Genomic DNA, 15,793 nt, shown 5'->3' with positions numbered 1-15,793 from the left:
TAATACCTACATACAGCTACTTCATTATGGATTTATTTTGCTTCATTGCAGACACTCCTTTTTCTCATTTAAATAGTTTGCACAAACTTTTTCTTGCACATTCTTTGGAATCATTCAAAGATGCCTATAATAGTGGTAGTCTCCATTTAAACAAATTTAAGGGCCTACACTAAATTTTGTAATATTAATTAAAATATGAGAATTTTGATTATATTAAAATTAATCTCATTAACAACAAAAGCATTTGGGGTTAGCTTTATTATAACCCATTTAAATAAGTTCAAAATATTTCTTAAATACATCGGATAAAAATACATTAAAACCTTACAATACAAAAAGATTCTTTCTCATGTAACTTATGATTTACTCTGCTTGAAGATTTTTATTTAGAAAAAAAAATCTGTATTTTCTTAGTATTCTTCAATGAAATGTTTGGCTTTCCTTAAACCAAAAACAAAAAGTCAATAAACATGATAAAAGTTCTATGTGTATTTTCTTTTTTAATTGTTACCCAGTTCCCTTGAATGTAAAAACTGAACTGAGTGGGCATGATGGCTCACACCTGTAATCTTAGCTTCTCAGGTAGCAGAGACCAAGAGGATCATGATTCAAAATCAGCCCAGGCAAATAGTTCATGAGGCCCTGTCTCAAAAAACCCTTCACAAAAATAGGGCTGATGGAGTGGCTCAAGGTGAAGGTCGTGAGTTGAAGGCTCAGAACTGCAATAAATAAATAAATACATAAATATGCTGAAGTAAAAGATGCAGTTTTACTAAATATATTTGTTTTAATATGTGATTCTGTATAGTTTATTTTGCTACCAAGATAATTATAACCCCAGTATGATGATATTTTGTCTCCTTTTCTGCTGATTATATTCTACTTTTTAGAGGAGCTTGAGACTCTACAAAGATGTTGTCATAGCTGTGCTGTACAGGAACATGTGATGAAGGTTTAATATTTGTGTTTTAGAAGAATGTGACACAATATAGTATGGTAACACTGGGCTCCTTGCTTGGCATATTTTGTAGAAACTGTCAACTGTTCAGAAGTCTGCCAAAGTTATTTGAGTGTCATCCCAAAGAGTGTAACTATGGACATAGACAATAAATTCTTGCATTTTTCTTTTATATTAAATTTGTAAAAATATAGTTATTAAATGAACTTCTGCCAGATATTATAATGTAGTATGTAATCATCCTTGTTTTCAAAGGAAACTATTCATGAAAATGGTTTTCATATTTTTCGTTTGGCAATCAAAGACATTTCCCAAAAAGAAAGTTCTTTTTAGCTCAGCTTTTAAACTCTCTTAATTTCTCCTTCCCTGACTCTTTTAATCAGTAGTAATAAGGTGTATGTGTATACTAGTTTGTCAGTATGGTGAGCACTCATTTCTAGAGGTTTAGGGACTTCTTAAAAGCAAGGACTAGGAAACATTTCAAGCCAGATTAGTAAATTCATTGTGACTAAACAAGCCTTTGAATCGCTTTATTGATGTCTATTGTTAATGTATTGCTAGATGCATCCTCTACCCAATCTTCCCTGATTATTTTTAAATTTATACTTCAATTTTTCTTACATAATTCACTGAGATACATTTATAGGGAGTCTGTATTTGTTCATGTGTCTCCATCTTTCAAGATTTTCATACTTTGTAAGATTGAAATATTTTCAATATTTCAATTTTTGTAAATGAATATACTAAAAGCCTTTACATATGCTTGAACTAATTATAGACTTAACAAGCAGACATCCACAGACTTTTTTCTTCTTTCTCAACCCAGGCTATTACATTCTTCACTCCCCGATCTTTATCTTCAATGATATACCAATGATAATTTCAATAGAGATTAAACCCAAGGTCTTACACATGCTAGACAAGTGCTATCCTCCATCCTCTGTCTCCAACGTGCCTAGGGTTATACTCATGTGCCTCCTCAACTGTTTAACATCATCCTTGATAAGAAGTTCATTTTCATCATAACTATCAGACTACCAGAAAAATCACACTTAGCATCCTAACACGACAAATTGGATAAAGAAAAGTGGTTGTCCTCAGAAAGCTCTTAAGCTAGTGTATAGAGTCTGTATAATTACATGTTGAAGGGAGATTGCATATAGAGAACCAGACTTATAACATTTTAACTGTATTTAATAAATGATGATGTCCAAAACAACTTTCTGAATATATTTTATGTTCCATTGGATTCTGTGTTGCTTATGGCACTGAGACATTATTGGAAAGAGAGAGGCCAGGGTGAGTTACACTGAGACTATTTAAAAGCCCAGTTCTGAGTGCCAGGCAAACCAGTCTGAGTCTGCTGTGATAGGAACAAAAGATTGTCATTTTAACTGCATTTTGAATCACTGGTTTAAACTAATTCTCAGAATCTGGATAAGTGTATATGGATTGCTGAGTTAGAAGATGGAGAAAAATCGACTTTAAGTAATCATTAGAATATATCACTGTGATAGTGAAAAAGGGGGAAGATTTAGAGACAAAAGGATGTCACTATGTGGAAAATTTGAAGACCCTTGCAAAGAGTCATTTGTGGATTTTAAGTTTAAAGTGATATTTTGGGCTTTTAGAAGATTTGGGCAACAAAAGGTGACACTTAGGTGTCTCTCTCATTTGAAAGCAGCATCAACCAAGGATGTCACAACTGACTCATGGAAAACACTTGAATTTTTTGTAGGATGCATTCCAGAGTCAGGGTATGAGCACTTCTGAATCATGGACTCTCCTTTTCTGTCAGGAAAGTAGATGAGGTCTCATTAAGGTCTTATTAACACTGATTGCATATGGTCATCAGCCCTTAGTGTTTCTCTGCTCTAAGCATGTGGGTAGGAAAGGGATAACATGGATATCAAACTTGTTTCTTCATTCGAAAAATTTTTATACTAAGGAGAATTTAGATGTTGTCCTTAGCATCTTTTCCTTCCATTGTTAGAACTCCTAGACTTGGAGTAAATTAAATTTTACATTTTTTATTTTTTTCTTCTTAAATATTCATTAATTTTACAACCCTTTTATTAACAAGAAAAATTTAACCAAACACTTCTCTGAACACCTATAAAGGATCCTCAGGGGAATTGCACATACTTCTTCTAAAAGAGACTTTGGACTCATGCAAAGAATTATCAGCACATGTTTATAGATGTTCCTGAAGGTTAAACAAGTATATGGGGGAAAAAGACTTGACCTTCCTTCCTTCTTTCCTTCCTCTCCTCTTTCTTTTCTTTCTTTCTTCCTTTCTTCTCTCTTTCTCTTTTTTTGATATCTAAATATTTACAACCCACCACTTTTCATGGGTTAAACTTGTCCCATACTCTCCAGAAAGATTGAACCTAGTAGAAATATTTTGCAAAGAATATCAATCAGAGTAAAAGAAAATTAGATTCTTCATTGAGTAGATACTGCTTGGATAGCCATGTCTCATTGGGAAGAATAAAAACCTACCAAGATATACTGTGTGCTAAGAATATATAATAGTTGGAAAGATGCTTCAATACATTTCAGAGACATGTCTTTAAATATTGAAATCCATATCTGAGCCATTCTTCTTTCAATTTGTCAAACTAGGACACTGATTTCAGATGTTTCTGACTTTCATTTTCATCCCTTTTTCTTTGTCTCTGTGCTTTTCTTTCTGTCTTATTTCTATGGTAAGTATTTTAGCTATTTCAAATAAAGTCCATAAGTGTTTTCTATATAAATTTCATATTTATGTAAAATGAGAATAACAGTATACCATCTTAGATATTAAGATATGAAAAAAATTGAGTAACTATTATACAGCTTTTGGGGTATAGTATACATGCTTAGTTTTAAGTAGTTACTCTAGGACTCAGTTTTGCCCCAGTACAATTCTGCACGGTTGTCTTACAGCAAAGGTAAGTAGACTTTACTTCTTTATTTGATGATATTTAATATCAAAATCCAGAAAAATAATTTTTTTTTAATTTTTATTTTATTCATATGTGTATACATTGTTTGGGTCATTTCTCCCCCCTTTCCCCTGCCCCCTCCTTTAACCCCCGTGCTCCATCCCTTACCCCCTCTTATCCCTCTCTATCAGGCAGAAACTATACTGCCCTTATCTCTAATTTTGTTGAAGAGAGAGTATAAGAAATAATAGGAAGGACCAAGGGTTTTTGCTAGTTGAGATAAGGATAGCTATACAGAGAGTTGACTCATTGATTTCCTGTGACTGTGTATTACCTTTTAGGTTAATTCTTCTTGATCTAACCTTTTCTCTAGTTCCTGGTCCCCTTCTCCTATTGGCCTCAGTTGCCTTAAACTATCTGCTTTAGTTTCTCTGCATTGAGGGCAACAAATGCTATCTAGTTTTTTGGGTGTCTTACCTATCCTCATACCTTCCTTGTGTGTTCTCGCTTTATCATGTGATCAAAGTCCAATTCCCTTGTTGTGTTTGTCCTTGATCTAATGTCTGCATATGAGGGAGAACATACGATTTTTGGTCTTTTGGGCCAGGCTAACCTCACTCAGAATGATGTTCTTCAATTCCATCCATTTACCTGCGAATGATAAATTCTTGATCACAGGGTGATTACCTCTAAAATATGGTAAAAGACTAGTTTGTTTTTGTGATTTGAATCCATTTTATTTGTAAACCTAATTTATGGGGATATATGAACATATAATAAATGCACCTGTTTTAAGTGAATAACTTTTCCTTGAGTTGCAGCAAAGGCATACAACATGGAAACCCTGATCAAATGCAGTTACACAGTATAGTTTCCAATCCCAGATCATTCACTGCAGTATATTTATAATGAATCCTTCCAAGATCACTAGCCTAATACAAATGTGGTTTTAGTCACTGTCGACTAGCTTACTATCTTGAATTTTGAAATTAATTACCTCAACAGAGTACATATTCTTTTGTGCCTGACACGTTTTCCTAGCATGATGTTTTGAGATTTTCCCTTTTGTTGCTTATATTAGAATTCATTATTTTTTCAAAATATATACTATTTTATTTTCCATTTAAATATAAATAACTACAAAAAAAGAATTTCCAGGAAAAAGTCTAAGACCATAAAGAATTATACCTGGGAAATGCATATTATCTTCCACTTTTTATACAAGACTGAAAATAACTTGCATTCAAATACTTACCTACCTACGTATCTAACTAACTAACTAGTGATTATATCAACACTGGAAGCAGTTTAAACTATAACTTATCCCCAAATACCTATCTTAATATATTTGGATAATAATAAAACAGGCATTTCTGCAATAGATAGTTATCCTAAACAATCCTACACTAGTGTTGTGACTGCATAAAAACACTCACAAGACATTAGGCAAATAATATTGATAGTGACAAAGTAACCATGAATCAAAAAGAAGCAGTCACTATACACTATTTGAATATATTCTATACTGAATTTCAAGAATAATTGTTCTAGAACCTGAATGATATATTGTTTTATGTATAGAGGACATTAATTGGTTATGTTGCAGAAACCAGACTTTTTTATACAAATTGTTTCACATAATCATCTTTTTCTAGGAGTTTTAAACATCTTAATTTGTTTTTGACTAATAGTTCCTCAAAAATATTTTCTTAAAGATTTTCCCTGAGTAAGTTATAAATTTGGCATTTGACACACATTTTTTTTCAAAATAAGCAAAATTAAATGTATATATACTAAGCTCGTGACAGATTGTGGATTGAATATTATGAAGAAAATACTGATATGACACTTCAAAAATTAAGGAATTTTTCAATATTTACTTGTGTAACTCCATGGCTTCAATCTTGATTGAATAAACTAAAGCACATTTAAGAGATTGATATGGACAGTCACCATTGTCTTACACCTGTAATTCTAGCCAGATGGAGAAGGCTAAAGTCCACATTTTCTCTCACATGTGGATTATAGAACTAATACAAATACAGCAATAGTATGAAAAATAGATAATGCTAAGAGAGGTCCCATACAAGAGGGGAAGGATGCAAGAAGGAAGTTAAGGTGGATATGGATGATGTACTCTCTGTACAAGAATTAATATAGAATTTTTAAACCAATTTAAACCACCATAAGAAAGGAACTAAGGGAGAAAGAAGAAAAATGGAGGAGACAAACAAAATCAGGCTACAATACATATATACATGGAAGTGTCACAAGGAAACTCCATGTATAGTTATCTTAAAAAAGCAAAAAGGTCATTTTCTCTTCTTTTTTTTCTTATACAAAATCAGAGAACAGGAGAGCAGAACAGGTCCAGCTGGGGGAGTTAGTAGTGGTAGGAATGGGGAGAGGGAGGGGAAAAGTTGAAGAAGGGTGAATAAAGTAGAAATACTGTATACACCTGTGTGTAAATGGAAGAATGATATCTGTTGAAACTACTCCAGGAATGGGGGTTGGGAAGGATGAAAGGGAATGGTGGAGAGGGTGAATTCAAGTATGAGATGAAGAGATAGTTCTAGGCGAACCAGGGCAAAAGATTACAAAAACCCATCTCAACCAAAAAAGCTGGAATGGTGGTCCATGACTGTCTTCCCAGCAATGACAGGAGCCTAAAATAGGCATAGTCCAGGATGGAGTGAGCAATAAACAAAACTCTCTATCTTCAAATATCTAGAGGAAAAAGGGCCAAGGACATGGCTGGGTTATACAGAATCAGCAAGGTTGAATCAAGCTAGTGACTGTTGGTATAATGTGACAGTTACATATTTTTGGATAGCTAGAAAACTGTTTTCCTTTTGTTTTAAATTTTGTCATATCCTAACTTGATTCTTTAAAAATTAAGTCTGTTTATAAAACATTAGTGGCACTCTGTCTAGATTGGTTGAACTTGTTGCATAGCATCAAAATAATCATTCAAATAAATTCATTACCATTCCTTATTTTCCTTTTCCAACTCATCATCATTTCCCTCATATTCCAAGATATTTAGAGTGAAAGTGCCAATATTGATGAGGAAATAGGTTTTCCATAACTTATGAATGAGTTTTTATGCCCAATTCCTTCTGTATTTTAATTCTCTTATTATTATTATGACAAGCCAATTGTAATAGAAAACAATTTGATTCCACTCATTATTGGAAAAGCAGCATATGCAGGTATGCATTCTGCCTTTTTCATTTGCAATAACTCATTTTCTAAAAGGTCAGCAGTTGCAAACCTTTTGAATGTAAACACTAAAATGATAAAGAAATAAAGTTTTTAAGCATGAAGAAAATTGTGGTACTTTTCTCCTCAATTTATCTACAACTTTCTTGAAATGTTACCATGTTATATATTTACTTATGGTCTTCCTTTTCTACTTTGTTGACTAAATAGCACCAGATATGCAGTGAGATTGCTGGAGGTAGTGGAATGACTATAAAATAAGGGGGAAAAGTGCACAAAGCAGACAGAACTCACAAAGACCAGCAAACTAGGGCATCTTTAAAGGGAGAAATAATTCTGTAAAATTTAGTGGCCCCTCAATTGCTGTTTGAATTTTAATATGCTAATTCTATTAAGCATGGTAAAAACACTAAATTGTGCACACAATTCCTGGTTTCTAAGAAAATGAACATCACATTTAAGGGACATAATTTTATTCTAGTTGCTTTTTTCTTTTTGTTTAAAACATTTTAACCTTATGTCTAGTAGTAATAAGCCTTTATTGTACAAAATTAAATTATGTCACAAATGTATGCTTTTAATTGCAAATGATAGTATGATAATGAATGATTTTCTATGAGTAGAATACTTAAACTATAAGTCATTAAGGAAATCATTAAATCTAGTATTTATTTTATTTGCATAGGCCTTTTGAACATGGTCCATAGTGGGAAACAAAAATGGACCTGTTTAGTATACTGAAGAAAGACTTTCTATTTTTGACCTTTTCAGCAGATTCTCCAAGTTTTCTCACAATGCAAAATTCTTTGTATTAAAGAGAAGTCATTCTAATTCAAATTCTGTTATCTTTTATAAACTGAAAAAAGATGCATGCCTCAGAAGGCTCACACTTTAACAGTGTTTTGATACTAATGCAGGCAATAGGGATGATAAAAGTGAATTAAGATCATGTAAAAGTCAGAGATTCTTGTACAGGAAGAAATGAGCATCTGTAGGACTACATTTTGTGTGAAGGGAGTGAGGGGCATTCCTTTCCATTTGCTTTTGTAGATCCACTCAAATATTTGTATTTATATTGTCTACTATTTGAAGTCATTTGGGGAGTCTCTAATGGAAATCATTAGGAATCTGAAGGTGAGGAGGCCAAGCTCAACTACTAGGTTTTTTCTTTGTTTTGCTTCATTTTGTTTTTGGTGGGATTAGGGTTTGAACTTGGGGTTTTGTAGTTCCATAGCAGGTGCTCTACCACTTGAACCACACCTCCAACCCATTTTGCTCTGGTTATTTTGGAGATGGAATTTCTTGAACTATTTGCCCAGGCTGGCCTCAAACTGGGATCCTCCTGATCTCAGCCTCCTAAGTAACTAAGATTACAGGTGTGAGCTACTGATGCCCAGCCACAACTACTAGTTTTCAAGTAAAGCTCCTGGGATTTTTCTCTAAATAGAACCATCCTAAACACTGTTCATCCATTTTTTCTTCTGTATGCAAACTCTCTTGTGCTTTTAAATTATGCAGTTCCCTGTCTCTCAAGTCCTTTCTTTTCCAAATTTCCTTTAAGGGTAAACAGTTCTATCTTACACCTGTCCCTCGTGATCAAATACTGGCCACTAAATTATTGATACATGTTTGTTAGACAGTTGGATAGTGAGTTTTCTTTGTTAACACAGAATATCTAGAATGGGTACCGACCCTTACCTTTGGATAGAATGAAGTAATCAAAAATTTGTTTCTTCTTAACAATCAGTGAATGAAAATAGTAATTTCAAAATTATTTGAAACATTTTTTTAATTTAGCACGCCTCTTGCAGCAATTTCCAAAACAAATATTAAAATGCCAACTCTTCTTAAATGAAAATATAAGTAGTTGATTTAAATGTAAATATACTTTGTTGATGAAGGAATATAAAAATATCCTTCCAGGTATAGTTGCTTTATAAAACCTTGGAGTATACAAAGAATCTAGCATTTGTTTAAAACTTGTATCACTTTGAGCAAATAGTGCAGAGTCCTAATTATATCACACTAAACAATAAAAGGTTTAGGGAATTGTTATAGCATTTGCATCATTGAAATACACCGAACTTTAGAAATGGGTTCATCAAAAAGAATGTGGAGATATTAATATATTACATAAAAAGTACTTTCTTTTTAATCTGTGAAAACTATTATTTGTAATCACAGTCAAGTAGTATCTAGATTCTACACTTTGCTATATGTTAATTTAAATTTAAAAATTTTTAAGTTCAAGTTATCTTTTAATGTCCTTTTGTTTCTGCATAATACAATTATCATTATTTACTTGATTTTTTTGAAATTTTTAATATTTTTTGATAACAACATTTAAAAAATAATTTAATTATCATATATTAATTGTAGAAGATGGTTTAACCATGGTATTTCATACACATATGCATAATACTTTGATCAAGCTACCCCCCTTTACTGATATGACCCCATCCCTATCTAGTGTTATCATCATACAATCTTCATACATAGACCCAAAGTACTGTGATATTACTGACACTTCATTTTCTCCATTCCCACTCATCTCCCACAAACAGACCCACATTTACATTAATGTTACGTGCATATATATGTGTATAAACTAGATTATATATGTGATTTTTGTCTTTCTGAACCTGGTGATTATGCTTAACATGATGATCTCAAGTTTAGTTCCATACATTTTCTTGCAAATGATAGAATTTCATTCTTCTTCATGGCCGAAAAATGTTCCATTGTTTACATATACCACATTTTCTCTTTTCGTCAGCTAAAGGGAAACAGAATATTTCCATAGCTTGACTATTGTGAGTAGTGCGTCAATAAACATGGGCTTGCAGGTGTCCTCATTGCATCCTGATGTGCATTCCCTACGACATAAACCCCAGAGTAAAGTCACCATGTGATAGTTTTATTTTTGTTCTATGGGAGGAATCCCCATATTGATTTTGATAATGGCTGTATTAATTTTCATTTTTATCAAAAGTGTACAAGGGTTCCTTTTACCCACAACATCCTCACCAGCATTTACCATTGTTTGTATTCTTTATGACAGCCATTCTGACTGGAATAAGGTGAAAGTTCAATGTCATTTTGACCTGAATTTCCTTTATGGTTATGGAGGTTGATCATTTCTCCATGTATTTATTAGCAGTTTTTACTTTTTCTTTTGAGAATTGTTTAATTCCTTTGCTCATTTACTATTTGGATTATTGGGTCTTTTTAAGTTTAAGTTTTTGGGTTTCCTTTGTAATCCCTTGTCATATGTATAGCTGCCAAAGATTTTCTCCCATTCTGTAGACCCTCTATTCAATTTTCTTTTCTGTGTAGAAGCTATCTAGTTTGATGCAATCCCATTTGTCATTCCTTGTTTCATTTCCTGAGCTATTAAGATCCATCTCAATATATTTTTAGACTATACATATATGTTTTAGACTATATACTTCCCAGTGTTTTTCTATTGCAGTTTCGAAGTTATAAACACATTGAAACAAAATCAATATACAAAAATTACTACTTGTCTTATACACTAACCATGAGCAGGCTGAGAAAGAAATCACGAAAGCCTCAGAAAATAAAACAAAAAAGTTAAGAAAAACATTAACTAAGAAGGTGAAAGATCTCTACAATGAAAATTGTAAAATATTGAAGAAGGAAATCCATGAAGACACTAGAAGAAAACATCCCCAAATCATGGATTTGTAGAATCAATATTGTCAAAATGACTATCCTCCAAAAAGCAATATATGTATTCAATACAGTGGCCATTCAAATTCCCATGACATTCTTCACAGAAATAGAAAATGAATCCTAAAATTTATATAAAAATTTACATGAGAAGACCCTGAATAGCCAAAGCAATCCTGACCACAAAGTAGTGTAGGAAGTATTCAAACACTGATCTTGAAACTCTACTACAAAGCCATAGAAATGACAACAGTATGGTACTGGAACAAAAACAAACATGTAGACCAATGGAATAGAATAGAAGACTCAGAAGCTCTAGCCAACTGATTTTTGACAAAGGTGCCAAAAACTTAGACTGGAGAAAAGATAGCCTCTTCTACAAATTTCACTGGGAAAACTGGATATCCATCCACACATATAAAACTGAAACTAGATTGGTATCTCTCACTCTGTACTAAAATCAATCGAAATGGATCAAAGACTTTAATATATGACCCAAAACTTTGAAACTAGTAATGTAAGCTTTAGTTTCTTGGTCTCAAGTGCTGAGCTGATTATATTAAATTTTCCTTATTGAACTCAAGAAACTGAAAACAAGTCTCTTTCATTCATAGAAACTTTTTTTTAAAAAAAAAACTTCCTTTTCCTGCTTTTGCTTTTCCTGGCATTTTTCTCTTTGTTTATTTACTTCTGAAAATTTACAAAAGTACTGAGCAGTGATTTGATCTGTAAAATTCATGAAGAGTTAAGAGGATTGCTTCAAAGAATGTAAGTGAAGGAGACCACTTGCTTGCGATTTTTCTTTTCCTATTATAACCTACAGCAAATGCCTGTTGCATAACAATTGTCATTTCAATTGCGTACTCATTTGTTCAATCATCATACAAGCATTATTTATTCCTCTCTTCAAGATCTAATTACTGATATTTCCTGACACTGCATTTTGTGAGGCTCTAGTCTAAAACTGGGGATGTTTTCTGGAAGAAAACAGTCAAAACGACCCTCACATGCAGAAAGAAGCAGGTAACCATGGAAAAAAAGTAACACAGAGCAAGTGAACAGAGAGTAATGGACAGGTAAGGAGGAAAGGGATACAGAATGAATACTGAACATATAAGGCACATATTAATTTACACTACAAACAGGAAAAACAAATTCAAAGCCTTCAAGAATAAGTAAAAGTGGCAATTTTAAGAAATGATAAGAAGATTTTTGGAGAAGATGTATCTGAATAAGCAGTGAAAATAGACATTGAATAGATGTAGATTAGTTACAAATGTTTTTGATTTGTTATTGATTTGTCAGCAGATCAGTTGATGTTGATATAATGTATCAACCTGTAGTTTACAAAGCATTACTCTTCTTATGCCACTCTCAATGCCCGTTTTGCATAATTCAAAATTAAAATTCAAAACTATGTGTGTATGTATGTTTGTTTATAATCTCAGATGATTTTATCCATGGAAAAATATATTACACTAAAAAATGTGAGATAATCCATTAAATCATCTATTTTGGCTTGATGGTATCACTGCCTCATTTAACACGGAGGAGAATTACTTCAAAAACATCCCAAAGATCAGTGCAAACATGATCATTTTTCATCATAAATGAGTACTGAAGGTCTGAATGTTTGACAGTGTGGTGCCATCAAAATAAAAACTCCACCAAAAATCTCCTTTGTACCACAGACAGCTTCAGTAAAGCAGGATGCAAAATCAAATTGCAGAAATAAGTAGCTTTTCTGTACACCAACAATGAACAGATTGAGAAAGAATATAGGAAAACAATTCCATTTACAATATCCTCAAAAAAAATCAAATACCTAGGAATAAACTTGACAAAGAATGTAAATTACCTCTACAAGGAAAACTACAAACTACTGAAGAAAGAGATCAAAAAAGACTACAGAAGGTAGAAAGATCTTCCATGCTCATGGATTGGCAGAATCAACATAGTAAAAATGGCTATACTACTAAAAGCAATTTACATGTTCAATGCAATTCCAATAAAGATCCCATCACAGAACTTGAAAAATCTACCCTAATGTTCATTTGGAAATACAAAAGACCACGAATAGCCAAGGCAATGCTGAGCAAAAAGAGCAATTCCTGACTTCAAACTATATTACAGAGCCATAGCAATAAAAACAGCACAGTACTGGCACAAAAACAGATATTTATGAAGACAGTGGAACAGAATAGAAGAACTGGATATGTATCCACACAGCTATGACCACCTAATTTTTGACAAAGTTGTTAAAAGCATACAATGGAGAAAACACAGCCTTTTCAGCAAATGTTGCTTGGAAAACTGGATCTTTTTCTATAGAAGAGTGAAAGTAGATCCATGTTTGTCACTTTGTACAAGTATCAACTCAAAGCGGTTGAAGGACCTTAATAACAGACCTGAAACTTTGAAGCAAGTTCAGGAGAGATCAGAGAATACCCTGGCAGCAATACACATAGGCTAGGACTTCCTCAGTAGAACGCCAGCAGCTCAGCAACTAAGAGAAAGGATGGACAAATGGGAATGCATGAAATTAAAAAGACAACAGAAGAAATGGTCTCTGAGTTGAAGAGGCCACCCACAGAATGGGTAAAATCTTTCCTTGCTCTACATCAGACAAGGGACTGATAACCAGAATATACAGGGAGCTCAAAAACTAAATTCCCCCACAATCAATGACCAGCAATAGAGGTGGACTAGAGAGGTCTGGTAGAGATGAACTAATTGGGGTTGTAACACATACATGCATGGAAACAACATAAGGAAACTCTGTGTATAACAATTTTTATCTTGAACTAGCAAAAACACCTTGTTTCTCTTTTTATCATTTATGTTTTTTCTTCTACAAAATCAGAGAACAGAAGGATTCAGAGAACAGGTTGTGTGGGGAGAGGGGTTTGTAGGAGGATTAATACATTGCAAATAATGTATACACATGTATGTAAATGAAAAAATGATACCTGTTGAAACTCCTTCTAGGAATCAAGGGCAGGGGGATGAAATAGAGCAGTGGAGGGGTAAGTTCAAGTATATATCCCCACCCAGCACAATAAAAAAAAGAAAAAAATAGTCAGTGACTTTTGTTACATTAATCATGATTAATAAAGAAGACTCAATACTGTGGAGTCACATTTCAGAGAATTCCTTGGAAACATATTCATTAAGCTTGATAAAATGATAATTTTAAAAGCATATTTTAATAAAAATGTTGATTAATGTGCTTGGTTTTATCTTAAGAGTTTAGGACAGGTTAGGAGTGGCATAATTTGTGAAAAAGCAGCATTCCATCAATAATCTCCACTGAAATGATTTACTATCCTTAAAAGTATTTGCTTAGGGATATGTGGAGCCTTATTGACAACAGTCAGACTAAAGATTATAATTGAATTAAAAGCAGCAATTAATTTAAATGATACCTTGAAACTTTGTCCTAAATCTTAGAAACAGTTTAAAATTACTTTGTAGTGAATAAGCTTTAGGGAATAATGTTATTTTAAAAAGTTTTCTCTTTTTATATTACTGATGAACAATTAAAGCCTTTATTACAGTTTCTATTCTATAATGAGTAGGAAATTTGAAAATGAGTTTTCACTTTTTATTTGACACTGTGCTGACACTGTGAATTGTAATGTCTTCTGAAAGATGTCCACAATGAATAGGGTCTTGTCGGTTGATACTATTTTTTCCTTCAAATCTCTTATGAATTCCAGGAGAAAAGCAATTATTCATGTAATTTCAACCTGTTTCTTAATGTCTCCAAAACTAAGAAAAATATTGTCAATTATGTAGTTTCATTGTTTATTTCAATAGCTATATATTATTCTTTGCTTTCTTTTTTTCAGTAAAAATCAACAAAAATTCATGACTGATTTTGTGGAGATTAAAATACCAGTTTGAAATTATATAAGATATAATTATCTTTCCATATAATATAAAGCTGCCAACCTTATGTACTTCTCTAATTTGGAATTTTTCAATATAAAACCACTAATAGGAAACTGTAAATTTTGTCATAACTATACATCTACCTAATTTTACAAGGCAGCAGAGAACATCTTTTGGACTTCAGTTTCATAAATGCAAGCTGTTTAAATTAATGTTGCTGGAATATTGGGTAGCATTTTAAATATCAGTATGAATTTATTATCCTTCTTCATGATACGTATGTCTTTGACTTAAATCTTATGTTCTAAAAATATGTTTCTTCATTCTGTGACATTGTTTTCAGAATGAAACAGCTATTCTGCTATACCTGAGAGAATGCTCTCTGTGACTACATGAGGAAAGCATATGATTATAATTATTTTAATGCAGTGGCTGAAAAATAAGGAGAATCCCCTTTTAAATTTATAGAATTTGGTTATCTTATGAATTTTAAGCCATGCTGTGAGATTAAGTCAGGATGGAAGGCAAATGTTTGGCTAACATTTTTCTACAACAACATGTTTTACCCTAAGATGGAGAATATTGGGAACATTAAATTTCTTAGATTATAACTTCCATGAGAGCAATGACTCAACCTGTTTCGCTTCATGCTATAATACAGAGTGTGCCTGGTACACACTCAGCATTTGAACACTATTTTTTGATTCAACTAATCATTACCATTCACATGAATCCCACAAACCCTATTTAGCTGCCATTGGAGTTCAGTGACATTTACCTGTCTATTTAAGATAATTTGGAGTATTATTAGAATTATAATTAATTATAATTAAGAATGTAATTATCAACCATTAATCAAAATTCACTGTGCATATATAAAATGTGTATTATATCCCTTTTTATTTGTTTTTTATTATAAATTTTTAGCATGATATATTCATTATTATATGGGGGATTAATAGTGACACTTCTGATTAGGATTATATTGTACGTTGGTTAGATCACCCTCATCTTATCTCTCACTCAACCCCCTCCCTGCCTCACTTAAAGCAATTGCATGGGGTTTCTTTGTTCTCTTTCATATAAGTGTATGAAG

General features: G+C 32.6%; 1 protein-coding gene across 7 annotated transcripts in view; it reads left to right on the top strand.

The window, feature by feature from the left end:
- Pcdh15 (protocadherin related 15) overlaps positions 1 to 15,793 on the top strand; it is a 1,704,270-nt gene that overhangs the window by 1,020,967 nt on the left and 667,510 nt on the right. The gene's annotated exons all lie outside the window — the stretch shown is intronic.

This window comes from Castor canadensis, chromosome 7, assembly GCF_047511655.1.
Source record: "Castor canadensis chromosome 7, mCasCan1.hap1v2, whole genome shotgun sequence".
NCBI classification, from domain to species: domain Eukaryota; kingdom Metazoa; phylum Chordata; class Mammalia; order Rodentia; family Castoridae; genus Castor; species Castor canadensis.
This window is presented reverse-complemented; position numbering and strand designations above follow the sequence as displayed.